The sequence below is a fragment of the Triticum dicoccoides genome, chromosome 3B (genome assembly GCF_002162155.2).
Source record: "Triticum dicoccoides isolate Atlit2015 ecotype Zavitan chromosome 3B, WEW_v2.0, whole genome shotgun sequence".
NCBI classification, from domain to species: domain Eukaryota; kingdom Viridiplantae; phylum Streptophyta; class Magnoliopsida; order Poales; family Poaceae; genus Triticum; species Triticum dicoccoides.
Window position 1 is genome coordinate 38,886,098 of NC_041385.1, and position 19,582 is coordinate 38,905,679.

The 19,582-nt window shown below is 37.8% G+C and overlaps 5 long non-coding RNA genes across 5 annotated transcripts; all 5 read right to left on the reverse strand.

The window, feature by feature from the left end:
* Positions 1-1,461: 1,461 nt before the first annotated feature.
* Positions 1,462-1,978, reverse strand: LOC119280681. The gene is made up of 2 exons (XR_005138139.1): positions 1,881-1,978; positions 1,462-1,781 (listed from the first exon to the last, which is right to left on the reverse strand). It is a non-coding gene; the product is annotated as an uncharacterized LOC119280681 (long non-coding RNA).
* Positions 1,979-5,060: 3,082 nt separating this feature from the next.
* LOC119280682 lies at positions 5,061-5,608 on the reverse strand. The gene is made up of 2 exons (XR_005138140.1): positions 5,506-5,608; positions 5,061-5,406 (listed from the first exon to the last, which is right to left on the reverse strand). It is a non-coding gene; the product is annotated as an uncharacterized LOC119280682 (long non-coding RNA).
* A 1,277-nt stretch (positions 5,609-6,885) lies between these two features.
* LOC119280683 lies at positions 6,886-7,387 on the reverse strand. The gene is made up of 2 exons (XR_005138141.1): positions 7,288-7,387; positions 6,886-7,188 (listed from the first exon to the last, which is right to left on the reverse strand). It is a non-coding gene; the product is annotated as an uncharacterized LOC119280683 (long non-coding RNA).
* A 3,082-nt stretch (positions 7,388-10,469) lies between these two features.
* Positions 10,470-11,009, reverse strand: LOC119280684. The gene is made up of 2 exons (XR_005138142.1): positions 10,893-11,009; positions 10,470-10,793 (listed from the first exon to the last, which is right to left on the reverse strand). It is a non-coding gene; the product is annotated as an uncharacterized LOC119280684 (long non-coding RNA).
* Positions 11,010-15,322: 4,313 nt separating this feature from the next.
* On the reverse strand, positions 15,323-15,766 carry LOC119280685. The gene is made up of 2 exons (XR_005138144.1): positions 15,669-15,766; positions 15,323-15,569 (listed from the first exon to the last, which is right to left on the reverse strand). It is a non-coding gene; the product is annotated as an uncharacterized LOC119280685 (long non-coding RNA).
* Positions 15,767-19,582: the final 3,816 nt, after the last annotated feature.

The following is a 19,582-nucleotide window of genomic DNA, read 5'->3' on the forward strand; positions in this document are numbered from 1 at the left end:
AAATATTACCAACAAGAAGAAATCTAAATCATGAAAAGAACAGTTTTGTTGATTGGGTTGATGCAACACTCTTGGAGGAACCGATTAAACGTACTTGATGCTAGCACGAGAAAGGCGAGTGTTAGGAGTAGCGTCAAAGCTGCAATCTTCATCCTAACTTGTATGTGCCGTTGGTAGGAAAGTGACTGCTTGTGAGCCTTGAGGAAGAGAAAATGATATGGCAACCATTTTTATAGTAGGTTTGATATTAATGCTCATTATTACAAAAATAGCATGAAAAGAAAGATTGGATAAGTTATGTCGTATTAAAAGCTATTAAGTGGACTTCAGGATAAGATATGTACAGACGCTTTGTAGCAGAGAAAGGAAACGAAATTAAGAGATTGCACATTTGAGCAGACGTTTTCACATGAAAAAGATAGATAAAAGAAAAACATCTATCTATACAGTTACTAAACTCCCTGGAAATAAGGTCTCCTAGTGAATCTAGGGTGTGAAAAGTGCATGGGCCCTGGGTGACAGTGGGTGAGGCGTGGTGGTGGGAAGCTAGGTCCCTTGCGTGTCCAGTTTGCTTGTGTACATGCGCAGTTCGTTTGCTGGTCCCTTGCATGTTGGTTCATCTAGTAAAGAAAGAACAAGGCCGTTACCACACCCAGCTAATAAAAGAATCTCAATGAGCAAAACTCATTGAACAAAGAAAATGTTAGGAATAAACTAGGATGTGTCTATTATATTGATAACTAAAATGTATTAATTAACGAATCATCATTCTTATGACCAATCCAAAGTAGTGATGTCCCTTTTTCTTTTAACATTTATAACTCCCATCTCTTGGAGGCAGCTTCTCCCTATGTATACTATTTTACTTGCATTTTTCAGATATATGTTCTTTTACTTTTATTCAAATTTACCTCCGTGGTCAAACTTCCCGAAAGGTCACCCATCCTCACACTACTACAGCGCAAGCACGCTTAACTTCAGAGTTCTATCCAACCCCAGCACCAGCTCACTTCACAGGCACTTGTTGATATATCTAGCATATCAATCCTATTAAACCTTGTTGACGTTTAGGACTTTGTTCATGTTCATGAGTATGATGAAATTTTGAAAAATTATTTCAAACTTCCATTCATATTACGTATCATATTTTCAAAAAAAAATCCGGAATTTTTTTTGAAACTAATATTTTTTCTGTTACTAGTGGCGCACCTAGCAAACGGTGCGCCACTAGTAAGTTAGATGTTTTTTGAATTTTTTTGCCTCTAGATCTGGAAAGCCCCGTAACTTTTTTTCTGTTAGGTTTTTGAGGATTTTGAAAATGTTTAACCGGGTTCCCCCCGTTAAGATCGGATGTATTTTTAACGGGGTTCCCCCCGTTAAGATCGGATTTGTAATATATTCAAAAAGGAAGGTGGTATTTTTAACGCCTCATATATAGATCACTTAATAACATCATGTACAAAACTCAAGGTGTAACGTTGAATTATGTTCTATAAAGATTTATTGTGAATAGTCATGCTAATACACCCCATGATATGGCATTGTTATTATTTTTAGCAAATTTGCACTGATATTTGCTTAGCTAGTTACCATCACAGTTTCCTTTATTGGAGCCTTGGAGTAGTCTATGCACATTGTACACCTGCACAATTTGCCAACAATATGTGCCTCCAAATTGCATTCCTTGTTCTCAGGGCACATAAGGATTCGGTGGCAATCTTCCTGACAACCACCAAACTTCTTCAGGTATTTAAACGTACACCTTCGGTTTGTATTCGCATCTGCAAAATATTACCAACAAGAAGAAATCCAAATCATGAAAATAATTGTTTGTTTGATTGGGTTGATGCAACACTCTCGGAGGAACCGATTAAACGTACTTGATGCTAGCACGAGAAAGGCGAGTGTCAGGAGTAGCGTCAAAGCTGCAATCTTCATCCTAACTTGTATGTGGCGTTGTTAGGAAAGTGACTGCTTGTGAACCTTGAGGAAGAGAAATTGATATGGCAACCATTTTTATAGTAGGTTTGATATTAATGCTCATTATTGTAATACAAAAATAGCATTAAAAGAAAGATTGGATAAGTTATGTCGTATTAAAAGCAATTAAGTGGACTTCAGGATAAGATATGTACAGACGCTTTATAGCAGAGCAAGGAAACGAAATTAAGATATTGCACATTTGAGCAGGCGTTTTCACATGAAAAAGATAGATAAAGAAAAACATCTATCTATAAAGTTACTAAGCTCCCTTGAAATAAGGTCTCCTAGTGAATCCAGGGTGTGAAAAGTGCATGTGCCCTGGGTGACAGTGGGTGAGGCGTGGTGGTGGGAAGCTCGGTCCCTTGCGTGTACAGTTTTCTTGTGTACATGCGAAGTTCGCTTGCTGGTCCCTTGCATGCTGGTTCATCTAGCAAAGAAAGAAAAAGGCCGTTACCACACCCAGCTAATAAAAGAATCTCAAAGAGCAAAACTGATTGAACAAAGAAAATGTTAGGAATAAATTAGGATGTGTCTATTATATTGATAACTAAAATGTATTAATTAACGAATCATCATTCTTGTGACCAATCCAAAGTAGTGATGTCCCTTTTTCTTTTAACATTTATAACTGCCATTTCTTGGAGACAGCTTCTCCCTATGTATAGATACCTTTTCTATCAATGGAATTAGAGAGGGTAGCTCTCTCTCTCCCTCCCCTCGCTATTTTACTTGCATTTTTCAGATATATGTTCTTTTACTTTTATTCAAATTTACCTCCGTGGTCAAACTTCCTGAAAGGTCACCCATCCTCACACTACTCCAGCGCAAGCACGCTTAACTTTAGAGTTCTATCTAACCCCAGCACCAGCTCACTTCACAAGCACTTGTTGATATATCTAGCATATCAATCCTATTAAACCTTGTTGACGTTTAGGACTTTGTTCATGTTCATGAGTGTGATGAAATTTTGAAAAATTATTTCAAACTTCCGTTCATATTACGTATCATATTTTCAAAAAAAATCCCGAAAAAAATTTGAAACTAATTTTTTTTGTTACTAGTGGCGCACCTAGCAAACGGTGCGCCACTAGTAAGTTTGAAATTTTTTGAAGTTTTTTGCCTCTACATCTTGAAAGCCCCGTAACTTTTTTTTCTGTTAGGTTTTTGAGGATTTTGAAAATGTTTAACGGTGTTCCCCCCGTTAAGATCGGATGTATTTTTAACGGGGTTCCCCCCGCTAAGATCGGATTGGTAATATATTCAAAAAGGAAGGTGGTATTTTTAACGCCTCATATATAGATCACTTAATAACACCATGTACAAAACTCAAGGTGTAACGTTGAATTATGTTCTATAAAGATTTATTGTGAATAGTCAAGCTAATACACCCCATGATATGGCATTGTTATTATTTTTAGCAAATCTGCACTGATATTTGCATAGCTAGTTAACATCACAATTTCCTTTATTGGAGCCTTCGAGTAGTCTATGCACATTGTACACCTGCACAATTTGCCAACAATATGAGCCTCCAAATTGAATTCCTTTTTCTCAGGGCACATAAGGATTCGGTGGCAATCTTCCTGACAACCACCAAACTTCTTCAGGTATTTAAACGTACACCTTCGGTTTGTATTCGCATCTGCAAAATATTACCAACAAGAAGAAATCCAAATCATGAAAAGACAAGTTTTGTTGATTGGGTTGATGCAACACTCTTGGAGGAACCGATTAAACGTACTTGATGCTAGCACGAGAAAGGCGAGTGTCAGGAGTAGCGTCAAAGCTGCAATCTTCATCCGAACTTGTATGTGGCGTTGGTAGGAAAGTGACTGCTTGTGAGCCTTGAGGAAGATAAAATGATATGGCAACCATTTTTATAGTAGGTTTGATATTAATGCTCATTATTGTAATACAAAAATAGCATGAAAAGAAAGATTGGATAAGTTATGTCGTATTAAAAGCAATTAAGAGGACTTCAGGATAAGATATGTACAGACGCTTTGTAGCAGAGCAAGGAAATGAAATTAAGAGATTGCACATTTGAGCAGATGCTTTCACATGAATAAGATAGATAAAAGAAAAACATCTATCTATACAGTTACTAAGCTCCCTTGAAATAAGGTCTCCTAGTGAATCCAGGGTTTGAAAAGTGCATGGGCCCTGGGTGACAGTGGGTGAGCCGTGTTGGTTGGAAGCTCGGACCCTTGCGTGTCCAGTTTTCTCGTGTACATGCGCAGCTCGCTTGCTGGTCCCTTGCATGTTGGTTCATCTAGCAAAGAAAGAAAAAGGCCGTTACCACACCCAGCTAATAAAAGAATCTCAATGAGCAAAACTAATTGAACAAAGAAAATGTTAGGAATAAATTAGGATGTGTCTATTATATTAATAACTAAAATGTATTAATTAATGAATCATCATTCTTGTGACCAATCCAAAGTAGTGATGTCCCTTTTTCTTTTAACATTTATAACAGCCATCTCTTGGAGGCAGCTTCTCCCTATGTATAGATACCTTTTCTATCAATGGAATTAGAGAGGGTAGCTCTCTCTCTCCCTCCCCTCACTATTTTACTTGCATTTTACAGATATATGTTCTTTTACTTTTATTCAAATTTACCTCTGTGGTCAAACTTCCCGAAAGGTCACCCATCCTCACACTACTCCTGTCCAAGCACGCTTAACTTCAAAGTTCTATCCAACCCCAGCACCAGCTCACTTTAGAGGCACTTCTTGATATATCTAGCATATCAATCCTATTAAACCTTGTGGATGTTTAGGACTTTGTTCATGTTCATGAGTGTGATGAAATTTTGAAAAATTATTTCAAACTTCCATTCATATTACGTATCATATTTCAAACGGTGCACCACTAGTAAGTTTGATATTTTTTGAATTTTTTTGCCTCTAGATCTTGAAAGCCCTGTAACTTTTTTCTGTTAGGTTTTTGAGGATTTTGAAAATGTTTAACGGGCTTCCCCCCATTAAGATCGGATGTATTTTTAACGGGGTTCCCCCGTTAAGATCGGATTGCTAATATATTCAAAAAGGAAGGTGGTATTTTTAACACCTCATATATAGATCACTTAATAACACCATGTACAAAACTCAAGGTGTAACATTGAATTATGTTCTATAGAGATTTATTGTCAACAGTCATGCTAATACACCCCATGACATGGCATTGTTATTATTTTTAGCAAATCTGCACTGATATTTGCTTAGCTAGTTAACATCAGAGTTTCCTTTATTGGAGCCTTGGAGTAGTCTATGCACATTGTACACCTGCACAATTTGCCAACAATATGAGCCTCCAAATTGCATTCCTTTTTCTCAGGGCACATAAGGATTCGGTGGCAATCTTCCTGACAACCACCAAACTTCTTCAGGTATTTAAACGTACACCTTCGGTTTGTATTCGTATCTGCAAAATATTACCAACAAGAAGAAATCCAAATCATGAAAATACAAGTTTTGATGATTGGGTAGATGCAACACTCTTGGAGGAACCGATTAAACGTACTTGATGCTAGCACGAGAAAGGCGAGTGTCAGGAGTAGCGTCAAAGCTGCAATCTTCATCCGAACTTGTATGTGGCGTTGGTAGGAAAGTGAATGCTTGTGAGCCTTGAGGAAGAGAAAATGATATGGCAACCATTTTTATAGTAGGTTTGATATTAATGCTCATTATTGTAATACAAAAATAGCATGAAAAGAAAGATTGGATAAGTTATGTCGTATTAAAAGCAATTAAGAGGACTTCAGGATAAGATATGTACAGACGCTTTGTAGCAGAGCAAGGAAATGAAATTAAGAGATTGCACATTTGAGCAGATGTTTTCACATGAATAAGATAGATAAAAGAAAAACATCTATCTATACAGTTACTAAGCTCCCTTGAAATAAGGTCTCCTAGTGAATCCAGGGTTTGAAAAGTGCATGGGCCCTGGGTGACAGTGGGTGAGGCGTGTTGGTTGGAAGCTCGGACCCTTGCGTGTCCAGTTTTCTCGTGTACATGCGCAGCTCGCTTGCTGGTCCCTTGCATGTTGGTTCATCTAGCAAAGAAAGAAAAAGGCCGTTACCACACCCAGCATAAAAGAATCTCAATGAGCAAAACTGATTGAACAAAGAAAATGTTAGGAATAAATTAGGATGTGTCTATTATATTAATAACTAAAATGTATTAATTAATGAATCATCATTCTTGTGACCAATCCAAAGTAGTGATGTCCCTTTTTCTTTTAACATTTATAACAGCCATCTCTTGGAGGCAGCTTCTCCCTATGTATAGATACCTTTTCTATCAATGGAATTAGAGAAGGTAGCTCTCTCTCTCTCCCTCCCCTCACTATTTTACTTGCATTTTACAGATATATGTTCTTTTACTTTTATTCAAATTTACCTCTGTGGTCAAACTTCCCGAAAGGTCACCCATCCTCACACTACTCCTGCCCAAGCACGCTTAACTTCAGAGTTCTATCCAACCCCAGCACCAGCTCACTTCAGAGGCACTTGTTGATATATCTAGCATATCAATCCTATTAAACCTTGTTGATGTTTAGGACTTTGTTCATGTTCATGAGTGTGATGAAATTTTGAAAAATTATTTCAAACTTCCATTCATATTACGTATCATATTTCAAACGGTGCACCACTAGTAAGTTTGATATTTTTTGAATTTTTTTGCCTCTAGATCTTGAAAGCCCTGTAACTTTTTTTCTGATAGGTTTTTGAGGATTTTGAAAATGTTTAACGGGGTTCTCCCCATTAAGATCGGATGTATTTTTAACGGTGTTCCCCCGTTAAGATCGGATTGGTAATATATTCAAAAAGGAAGGTGGTATTTTTAACACCTCATATATAGATCACTTAATAACACCATGCACAAAACTCAAGGTGTAACATTGAATTATGTTCTATAGAGATTTATTGTGAATAGTCATGCTAATACACCCCATGATATGGCATTGTTATTATTTTTAGCAAATCTGCACTGATATTTGCTTAGCTAGTTAACATCACAGCTTCCTTTATTGGAGCCTTGGAGTAGTCTATGCACATTGTACACCTGCACAATTTGCCAACAATATGAGCCTCCAAATTGCATTCCTTGTTCTCAGGGCACATAAGGATTCGGTGGCAATCTTCCTGACAACCACCAAACTTCTTCAGGTATTTAAACGTACACCTTCGGTTTGTATTCGCATCTGCAAAATATTACCAATAAGAAGAAAGCCAAATCATGAAAAGAACAGTTTTGTTGATTGGGTTGATGCAACACTCTTGGAGGAACTGATTAAACGTACTTGATGCTAGCACGAGAAAGGCGAGTGTCAGGAGTAGCGTCAAAGCTGCAATCTTCATCCTAACTTGTATGTGCCGTTGGTAGGAAAGTGACTGCTTGTGAGCCCTGAGGAAGAGAAAATGATATGGCAACCATTTTTATAGTAGGTTTGATATTAATGCTCATTATTGTAATACAAAAATAGCATGAAAAGAAAGATTGGATAAGTTATGTCGTATTAAAAGCAATTAAGTGGACTTCAGGATAAGATATGTATAGACGCTTTGTAGCAGAGCAAGGAGACGAAATTAAGAGATTGCACATTTGAGCAGACGTTTTCACCTGAAAAAGATAGATAAAAGAAAAACATCTATCTATACAGTTACTAAACTCCCTTGAAATAAGGTCTCCTAGTGAATCCAGGGTGTGAAAAGTGCATGTGCCCTGGGTGACAGTGGGTGAGGCGTGGTGGTGGGAAGCTCGGTCCCTTGCGTGTCCAGTTTTCTTGTGTACATGCGAAGTTCGCTTGCTGGTCCCTTGCATGTTGGTTCATCTAGCAAAGAAAGAAAAAGGCCGTTACCACACCCAGCTAATAAAAGAATCTCAAAGAGCAAAACTGATTGAACAAAGAAAATGTTAGGAATAAATTAGGATGTGTCTATTATATTGATAACTAAAATGTATTAATTAACGAATCATCATTCTTGTGACCAATCCAAAGTAGTGATGTCCCTTTTTCTTTTAACATTTATAACTGCCATTTCTTGGAGGCAGCTTCTCCCTATGTATAGATACCTTTTCTATCAATGGAATTAGAGAGGGTAGCTCTCTCTCTCCCTCCCCTCGCTATTTTACTTGCATTTTTCAGATATATGTTCTTTTACTTTTATTCAAATTTACTTCCGTTGTCAAACTTCCCGAAAGGTCACCCGTCCTCACACTACTCCAGCGCAAGCACGCTTAACTTTAGAGTTCTATCCAACCCCAGCACCAGCTCACTTCACAGGCACTTGCTGATATATCTAGCATATCAATCCTATTAAACCTTGTTGACGTTTAGGACTTTGTTCATGTTCATGAGTGTGATGAAATTTTGAAAAATTATTTCAAACTTCCGTTCATGTTACGTATCATATTTTCAACAAAAATTCCCGAAAAAAATTTGAAACTATTTTTTTCTGTTACTAGTGGTGCACCTAGCAAACGGTGCGCCACTAGTAAGTTAGAAATTTTTTGAATTTTTTTGCCTCTAGATCTTGAAAGCCCCGTAACTTTTTTTATGTTAGGTTTTTGAGGATTTTAAAAATGTTTAACTGTGTTCCCCCCGTTAAGATCGAATGTATTTTTAATGGGGTTCCCCCCATTAAGATCGGATTGGTAATATATTCAAGAAGGAAGGTGGTATTTTTAACGCCTCATATATAGATCACTTAATAACACCATGTATAAAACTCAAGGTGTAACGTTGAATTATGTTCTATAAAGATTTATTGTGAATAGTCATGCTAATACACCTCATGATATGGCATTGTTATTATTTTTAGCAAATATGCACTGATATTTGCTTAGCTAGTTAACAACACAGTTTCCTTTATTGGAGCCTTGGAGTAGTCTATGCACATTGTACACCTGCACAATTTGCCAACAATATGAGCCTCCAAATTGCATTCCTTGTTCTCAGGGCACATAAGGATTCGGTGGTAATCTTCCTGACAACCACCAAACTTCTTCAGGTATTTAAACGTACACCTTCGGTTTGTATCCGCATCTGCAATATATTACCAAGAAGAAGAAATCCAAATCATGAAAAGAACAATTTTGTTGATTGGGTTGATGAAACACTCTTGGAGGAACCGATTAAACGTACTTGATCCTAGCACGAGATAGGCGAGTGCCGGGAGTAGTGTCAAAGCTGCAATCTTCATCCTAACTTGTATGTGGCGTTGGTAGGAAAGTGACTGCTTGTGAGCCTTGAGGAAGAGAAAATGATATGGCAACCATTTTTATAGTAGGTTTGATATTAATTCTCATTATTGTAATACAAAATAGCATGAAAAGAAAGATTGGATAAGTTATGTCGTACTAAAAGCAATTAAGTGAACTTCAGGATAAGATATGTACAGACGCTTTGTAGCAGAGCAAGGAAACGAAATTAAGAGATTGCACATTTGAGCAGACGTTTTCACATGAAAAAGATAGATAAAAGAAAAACATCTATCTATACAGTTACTAAGCTCCCTTGAAATAAGGTCTCCTAGTGAATCCAGGGTTTGAAAAGTACATGGGCCTTGGGTGACAGTGGGTGAGGCGTGTTGGTTGGAATCTCGGTCCCTTGCGTGTCCAGTTTTCTTGTGTACATGCGCAGTTCGCTTGCTGGACCCTTGCATGTTGGTTCATCTAGCAAAGAAAGAAAAAGGCCGTTACCACACCTAGCTAATAACAGAATCTCAATGAGCAAAACTGATTGAACAAAGAAAATGTTAGGAATAAATTAGGATGTGTCTATTATATTAATAACTAAAATGTATTAATTAACGAATCATCATTCTTGTGACCAATCCAAAGTAGTGATGTCCCTTTTTCTTTTAACATTTATAACTGCCATCTCTTGGAGGCAGCTTCTCCCTATGTATAGATACCTTTTCTATCAATGGAATTACAGAGGGTAGCACTCTCTCCCTCCCCTCACCCATCCTCACACTATTCCAGCCCAAGCACACTTAACTTCAGAGTTCTATCCAACCCCAGCACCAGCTCACTTCAGAGGCACTTGTTGATATATCTAGCATATCAATCCTATTAAACCTTGTTGATGTTTAGGACTTTGTCCATGTTCATGAGTGTGATGAAATTTTGAAAAATTATTTCAAACTTACGTTCATATTACGTATCATATTTTGAAAAAAATTCCCGAAAAAAATTCGAAACTAATTTTTTTGCTGTTACTAGTGGCGCACCTAGAAAACGGTGCGCCACTAGTAAGTTTGAAATTTTTTGAATTTTTTTGCCTCTAGATCTTGAAAGCCTTGTAACTTTTTTCTGTTAGGTTTTTGAGGATTTTGAAAATGTTTAACGGAGTTCCCCCCGTTAAGATCGGATGTATTTTTAACGGGGTTCCCCCCGTTAAGATCGGATTGGTAATATATTCAAAAAGCAAGGTGGTATTTTTAACGCCTCATATATAGATCACTTAATAACGCCGTGTACAAAACTCAAGGTGTAATGTTGAATTATATTCTATAGAGATTTATTGTGAATAGTCATGCTAATACACCCCATGATATGGCATTGTTATTATTTTTAGCAAACCTGCACTGATATTTTCTTAGCTAGTTAACATCAGAGTTTGCTTTATTGGAGCCTTGGAGTAGTCTGTGCACATTGTACACCTGCACAATTTGCCAACAATATGAGCCTCCAAATTGCATTCCTTGTTCTCAGGGCACATAAGGATTCGGTGGCAATTTTCCTGACAACCACCAAACTTCTTCAGGTATTTAAACGTACACCTTCGGTTTGTATTCGCATCTGCAAAATATTACCAACAAGAAGAAATCCAAATCATGAAAAGAACAGTTTTGTTGATTGGGTTGATGCAACACTCTTGGAGGAACCGATTAAACGTACTTGATCCTAGCACGAGAAAGGCGAGTGTCAGGAGTAGCGTCAAAGCTGCAATCATCATCCTAACTTGTATGTGGCGTTGGTAAGAAAGTGACTGCTTGTGAGCCTTGAGGAAGAGAGAATGATATGGCAACAATTTTATAGTAGGTTTGATATTAATGCTCATTATTGTAATACAAAAATAGCATGAAAAGAAAGATTGGATAAGTTATGTCGTATTAAAAGCAACAAAGTAAACTTCAGGATAAGATATGTACAGACGCTTTGTAGCAGAGCAAGGAAACAAAATTAAGAGATTGCACGTTTGAGCAGACGTTTTCACATGAAAAAGGTAGATAAAATAAAAACATCTATCTATACAGTTACTAAGCTCCCTTCAAATAAGGTCTCCTAGTGAATCCAGGGTGTGAAAAGTGCATGGGCCCTGGGTGACAGTGGGTGAGGCATGTTGGTGTGAAGCTCGGTCCCTTGTGTGTCCAGTTTCCTTGTGTACATGCCCAGTTCACTTCTGTAACTAGTAGCGCACCTAGCAAACGGTGCGCCACTAGTAAGTTCGAAATTTTTTGATTTTTTTTGGCTCTAGATCTTGAAAGCCCTATAACTTTTTTTGTTAGGTTTTTGAGGATTTTGAAAATGTTTAACGGGGTTCCCCCCGTTAAGATCGGATGTATTTTTAACAGGGTTCCCCCCGTTAAGATCGGATTGCTAATATATTCAAAAAGGAAGGTGGTATTTGTTAACGCCTCATATATAGATCACTTAATAACACCATGTACAAAACTCAAGGTGTAATGTTGAATTATGTTCTATAAAGATTTATTCCGAATAGTCATGCTAATACACCCCATGATATGGCATTGTTATTATTTTTAGCAAACCTGCACTGGTATTTGCTTAGCTAGTTAACATTAGAGTTTCCTTTATTGGAGCCTTGGAGTAGTCTATGCACATTGTACACCTGCACAATTTGCCAACAATATGAGCCTCCAAATTGCATTCCTTGTTCTCAGGGCACATAAGGATTCGGTGGCAATCTTCCTGACAACCACCAAACTGCTTCAGGTATTTAAACGTACACCTTCGGTTTGTATCTGCATCTGCAAAATATTACCAACAAGAAGAAATCCAAATCATGAAAAGAACAATTTTGTTGATTGGGTTGATGCAACACTCTTGGAGGAACCGATTAAACGTACTTGATCCTAGCACGAGAAAGGCGAGTGCCGGGAGTAGCGTCAAAGCTGCAATCTTCATCCTAACTTGTATGTGGCGTTGGTAGGAAAGTGACTGCTTGTGAGCCTTGAGGAAGAGAAAATGATATGGCAACCATTTTTATAGTAGGTTTGATATTAATGCTCATTATTGTAATACAAAAATAGCATGAAAAGAAAGATTGGATAAGTTATGTCGTACTAAAAGCAATTAAGTGGACTTCAGGATGAGATATGTACAGACGCTTTGTAGCAGAGCAAGGAAACAAAATTAAGAGATTGCACATTTGAGCAGACGTTTTCACATGAAAAAGATAGATAAAAGAAAAACATCTATCTATACAGTTACTAAGCTCCCTTGAAATAAGGTCTCCTAGTGAATCCAGGGTGTGAAAAGTGCATGGGCCCTGGGTGACAGTGGGTGAGGCGTGTTGGTGGGCAGCTCGGTCCCTTGCGTGTCCAGTTTCCTTGTGTATATGCGCAGTTCACTTCTGTTACTAGTAGCGCACCTAGCAAACGGTGCAACACTAGTAAGTTTGAAAAAATTTCATTTTTTTGCCTCTAGATCTTGAAAGCCCTGTAACTTTTTTTATGTTTGGTTCTTGAGGATTTTGAAAATGTTTAACGGGGTTCCCCGCATTAAGATCCGATGTATTTTTAAAGGGGTTCCCCCCATTAAGATCGGATTGGTAATATATTAAAAAAGGAAGGTGGTAGTTTTAACGCCTCATATATAGATCACTTAATAACACCATGTACAAAACTCAAGGTGTAATGTTGAATTATGTTCTATAAATATTTATTCCGAATAGTCATGCTAACACACCCCATGATATGGCATTGTTATTATTTTTAGCAAACCTGCACTGATATTTGCTTAGCTAGTTAACATCATAGTTTCCTTTATTGGAGCCTTGGAGTAGTCTATGCACATTGTACACCTGCACAATTTGCCAACAATATGAGCCTCCAAATTGCATTCCTTGTTCTCATGGCACATAAGGATTCGGTGGCAATCTTCCTGACAACCACAAAACTTCTTCAGGTATTTAAACGTACACCTTCGGTTTGTATCCGCATCTGCAATATATTACCAAGAAGAAGAAATCCAAATCATAAAAAGAACAATTTTGTTGATTGGGTTGATGAAACACTCTTGGAGGAACTGATTAAACGTACTTGATCCTAGCACGAGATAGGCGAGTGCCGGGAGTAGCGTCAAAGCTGCAAAATTCATCCTAACTTGTATGTGGCGTTGGTAGGAAAGTGACTGCTTATGAGCCTGGAGGAAGAGAAAATGATATGGCAACAATTTTTGTACTAGGTTTAATATTAATGCTCATTATTGTAATACAAAAATAGCATGAAAAGAAAGATTGGATAAGTTATGTCGTATTAAAAGCAATTAAGTGGACTTCAGGATAAGATATGTACAGACGCTTTGTAGCAGAGCAAGGAAACAAAATTAAGAGATTGCACATTTGAGCAGACGTTTTCACATGAAAAGATAGATAAAATAAAAACATCTATCTATACAGTTACTAAGCTCCCTTGAAATAAGGTCTCCTAGTGAATCCAGGGTGTGAAAAGTGCATGGGCCCTGGGTGACAGTGGGTGAGGCGTGTTGGTGGGCAGCTCGGTCCCTTGCGTGTCCAGCTTTCTTGTGTACATGCGCAATTCACTTCTGTTACTAGTGGCGCACCTAGCAAACGGTGCGCCACTAGTAAGTTTGAATTTTTTTGAATTTATTGGCCTCTAGATCTTGAAAGCCCTGTAACTTTTTTTCGGTTAGGTTTTTGAGGACTTTGAAAAAAATTAACGGGGTTCCCCCATTAAGATTGCATGTATTTTTAACGGCGTTCCCCCCGTTAAGATCGGATTGGTAATATATTCAAAAAGGAAGATGGTATTTTTAACGCCTCATATATAGATCACTTAATAACACCATGTACAAAACTCAAGGTGTAACGTTGAATTATGTTCTATAAAGATTTATTGCGAATAGTCATGCTAATACACCCCATGATATGGCATTGTTATTATTTTTAGCAAACCTGCACTGATATTTGCTTAGCTAGTTAACATCGTAGTTTCCTTTATTGGAGCCTTGGAGTAGTCTATGCACATTGTACACCTGCACAATTTGCCAACAATATGAGCCTCCACATTGCATTCCTTGTTCGCAGGGCACGTAAGGATTCGGTGGCAATCTTCCTGACAACCACCAAACTTCTTCAGGTATTTAAACATACACCTTCGGTTTGTATCCGCATCTGCAAAATATTACCAACAAGAAGAAATCCAAATCATGAAAAGAACAGTTTTGTTGATTGGGTTGATGCAACACTCTTGGAGGAACCGATTAAACATACTTTATCCTAGCACGAGAAAGGCGAGTGTCAGGAGTAGCGTCAAAGCTGCAAAATTCATCCTAACTTGTATGTGGCGTTGGTAGGAAAGTGACTGCTTGTGAGCCTTGAGGAAGAGAAAATGATATGGCAACAATTTTTGTAGTAGGTTTAATATTAATGCTCATTATTGTAATACAAAAATAGCACGAAAAGAAAGATTGGATAAGTTATGTCGTATTAAAAGCAATTAAGTGGACTTCAGGATAAGATATATGCAGACGCTTTGTAGCAGAGCAAGGAAACGAAATTAAGAGATTGCACATTTGAGCAGACGTTTTGCATGAAAAAGATAGATAAAAGAAAAACATATATCTATACAGTTACTAAGCTCCCTTGAAATAAGGTCTCCTAGTGAATACAGGGTGTGAAAAGTGCATGGGCCCTGGGTGACAGTGGGTGAGGCCTGTTGGTGGGCAGCTCGGTCCCTTGCGTGTCCAGTTTCCTTGTGTACATGCGCAGTTCACTTCTGTTACTAGTAGCGCACCTAGCAAACGGTGCCGCACTAGTAAGTCTGAATTTTTTTTTGATTTTTTTGCCTCTAGATCTTGAAAGCCCTGTAACTTGTTTTTCTGTTAGGTTTTTGAGGATTTTGAAAATGTTTAACGGGGTTCCCCCCGTTAAGATCGGATGTATTTTTAACGGGGTTCCCCCCGTTAAGACCGGATTGGTAATATATTCAAAAAGGAAGGTGGTATTTTTAACGCCTCATATAAAGATCACTTAATAACACCATGTACAAAACTCAAGGTGTAATGTTGAATTATGTTCTATAAAGATTTATTCCGAATAGTCATGCTAATACACCCCATGATATGGCATTGTTATTATTTTTAGCAAACCTGCACTGATATTTTCTTAGCTAGTTAACATCATAGTTTCCTTTATTGGAGCCTTGGAGTAGTCTATGCACATTGTACACCTGCACAATTTGCCAACAATATGAGCCTCCAAATTGCATTCCTTGTTCTCAGGGCACATAAGGATTCGGTGGCAATCTTCCTGACAACCACCAAACTTCTTCAGGTATTTAAACGTACACCTTCGGTTTGTATCCGCATCTGCAAAATATTACCAACAAGAAGAAATCCAAATCATGAAAAGAACAGTTTTGTTTATTGGGTTGATGCAACACTCTTGGAGGAACCGATTAAACGTACTTGATCCTAGCACGAGAAAGGCGAGTGTCGGGAGTAGCGTCAAAACTACAATCTTCATCCTAACTTGTATGTGGCGCTGGTAGGAAAGTGACTGCTTGTGAGCCTTGAGGAAGAGAAAATAATATGGCAACCATTTTTATAGTATGTTTGATATTAATGCTCATTATTGTAATACAAAAATAGCATGAAAAGAAAGATTGGATAAGTTATGTCATATTAAAAGCAATTAAGTGGACTTCAGGATAAGATATGTACAGACGCTTTGTAGCAGAGCAAGGAAACAAAATTAAGAGATTGCACATTTGAGCAGACGTTTTCACATGAAAAAGATAGATAAAAGAAAAACATATATCTATACAGTTACTAAGCTCCCTTGAAATAAGGTCTCCTAGTGAATCCATGGTGTGAAAAGTGCATGGGCCCTAGGTGACAGTGGGTGAGGTGTGTTGGTGGGCAGCTCGGTCCCTTGCGTGTCCAGTTTTCTTGTGTACATGCGCAATTCACTTCTGTTACTAGTGGCGCACCTAGCAAACGCTGCGCCACTAGTAAGTTTGAAATTTTTTGAATTTATTTGCCTCTAGATCTTGAAAGCCCTGTAACTTTTTTTCGGTTAGGTTTTTGAGGATTTTGAAAAAAATTAACGGGGTTCCCCCCATTAAGATCGGATGTATTTTTAACGGGGTTTCCCCCATTAAGATCGGATTGGTAATATATTCAAAAAGGAAGATGGTATTTTTAACGCCTCATATATAGATCACTTAATAACACCATGTACAAAACTCAAGGTGTAACGTTGAATTATGTTCTATAAAGATTTATTGCGAATAGTCATGCTAATACACCCCATGATATGGCATTATTATTATTTTTAGCAAACCTGCACTGATATTTGCTTAGCTAGTTAACATCACAGTTTCCTTTATTGGAGCTTTGGACTAGTCTATGCACATTGTACACCTGCACAATTTGCCAACAATATGAGCCTCCAAATTGCATTCCTTGTTCTCAGGGCACGTAAGGATTCGGTGGCAATCTTCCTGACAACCACCAAACTTCTTCAGGTATTTAAACGTACACCTTAGGTTTGTATCCGCATCTGCAAAATATTAGCACCAAGAAGAAATTCAAATCATGAAAAGAACAGTTTTGTTGATTGGGTTGATGCAACACTCTTGGAGTAACCGATTAAACGTAGTTGATGCTAGCACGAGAAAGGCGAGTGTCAGGAGTAGCGTCAAAGCTGCAAAATTCATCCTAACATGTATGTGGCATTGGTAGGAAAGTGACTGCTTGTGAGCCTTGAGGAAGAGAAAATGATATGGCAACAATTTTTGTAGTAGGTTTAATATTAATGCTCATTATTGTAATACAAAAATATCACGAAAAGAAAGATTGGATAAGTTATGTCGTATTAAAAGCAATTAAGTGGACTTCAGGATAAGATATGTACAGACGCTTTGTAGCAGAGCAAGGAAATGAAATTAAGAGATTGCACATTTGAGCAGAAGTTTTGCATGAAAAAGATAGATAAAAGAAAAACATCTATCTATACAGTTACTAAGCTCCCTTGAAATAAGGTCTCCTAGTGAATCCAGGGTGTGAAAAGTGCATGGGCCCTGGGTGACAGTGGGTGAGGCCTGTTGGTGGGCAGCTCGGTCCCTTGCGTGTCCAGTTTGCTTGTGTACATGCGCAGTTCAATTCTGTTACTAGTAGCGCACCTAGCAAACGGTGCGCCACTAGTAAGTTTGAAATTTTTTGATTTTTTGCCTCTAGATCTTGAAAGCCCTGTAACTTTTTTCTGTTAAGTTTTTGACGATTTTGAAAATGTTTAACGGGTGCCCCTGTTAAGATCGGATGTATTTTTAACGGGGTTCCCCCGTTAAGACCGGATTGGTAATATATTCAAAACGGAAGGTGGTATTTTTAACGCCTCATATATATATCACTTAATAACACCATGTACAAAACTCAAGGTGTAATGTTGAATTATGTTCTATAAAGATTTATTCCGAATAGTCATGCTAATACACCCCATGATATGGCATTGTTATTATTTTTAGCAAACCTGCACTGATATTTGCTTAGCTAGTTAACATCATAGTTTCCTTTATTGGAGCCTTGGAGTAGTCTATGCACATTGTACACCTGCACAATTTTCCAACAATATGAGCCTCCAAATTGCATTCCTTGTTCTCAGGGCACATAAGGATTCGGTGGCAATCTTCCTGACAACCACCAAACTTCTTCAGGTATTTAAATGTACACCTTCGGTTTGTATCTGCATATGAAAAATATTACCAACAAGAAGAAATCCAAATCATGAAAAGAACAGTTTTGTTGATTGGGTTGATGCAACACTCTTGGAGGAACCGATTAAACGTACTTGATCCTAGCACGAGAAAGGCGAGTGTCGGGAGTAGCGTCAAAACTACAATCTTCATCCTAACTAGTATGTGCCGCTGGTAGGAAAGTGACTGCTTGTGAGCCTTGAGGAAGAGAAAATAATATGGCAACCATTTTTATAGTAGGTTTGATATTAATGCTCATTATTGTAATACAAAAATAGCATGAAAAGAAAGATTGGATAAGTTATGTCGTATTAAAAGCAATTAAGTGGACTTCAGGATAAGATATGTACAGACGCTTTGTAGCAGAGCAAGGAAACAAAATTAAGAGATTGCACATTTGAGCAGACGTTTTCACATGAAAAAGATAGATAAAAGAAAAACATCTATCTATACAGTTACTAAGCTCCCTTGAAATAAGGTCTCCTAGTGAATCCAGGGTGTGAAAAGTGCATGGGCCCTAGGTGACAGTGGGTGAGGCGTGTTGGTGGGCAGCTCGGTCCCTTGCGTGTCCAGTTTTCTTGTGTACATGCGCAATTCACTTCTGTTACTAGTGGCGCACCTAGCAAACGCTGCGCCACTAGTAAGTTTGAAATTTTCTGAATTTATTTGCCTCTAGATTTTGAAAGCCCTGTAACTTTTTTTCGGTTAGGTTTTTGAGGATTTTGAAAAAAATTAACGGGGTTCCCCCCATTAAGATCGGATGTATTTTTAACGGGGTTTCCCCCGTTAAGATCGGATTGGTAATATATTCAAAAAGGAAGATGGTATTTTTAACGCCTCATATATAGATCACTTAATAACACCATGTACAAAACTCAAGGTGTAACGTTGAATTATGTTCTATAAAGATTTATTGCGAATAGTCATGCTAATACACCCCATGATATGGCATTGTTATTATTTTTAGCAAACCTGCACTGATATTTGCTTAGCTAGTTAACATCACAGTTTCCTTTATTGGAGCTTTGGACTAGTCTATGCACATTGTACACCTGCACAATTTGCCAACAATATGAGCCTCCAAACTGCATTCCTTGGTCTCAGGGCACGTAAGCATTCGGTGGCAATCTTCCTGACAACCACCAAACTTCTTCAGGTATTTAAACGTACACCTTAGGTTTGTATCCGCATCTGCAAAATATTACAACCAAGAAGAAATTCAAATCATGAAAAGAACAGTTTTGTTGATTGGGTTGATGCAACACTCTTGGAGTAACCGATTAAACGTACTTGATGCTAGCACGAGAAAGGCGAGTGTCAGGAGTAGCGTCAAAGCTGCAAAATTCATCCTAACTTGTATGTGGCATTGGTAGGAAAGTGACTGCTTGTGAGCCTTGAGGAAGAGAAAATGATATGGCAACAATTTTTGTAGTAGGTTTAATATTAATGCTCATTATTGTAATACAAAAATAGCACGAAAAGAAAGATTGGATAAGTTATGTCGTATTAAAAGCAATTAAGTGGACTTCAGGATAAGATATGTACAGACGCTTTGTAGCAGAGCAAGGAAACGAAATTAAGAGATTGCACATTTGAGCAGACGTTTTGCATGAAAAAGATAGATAA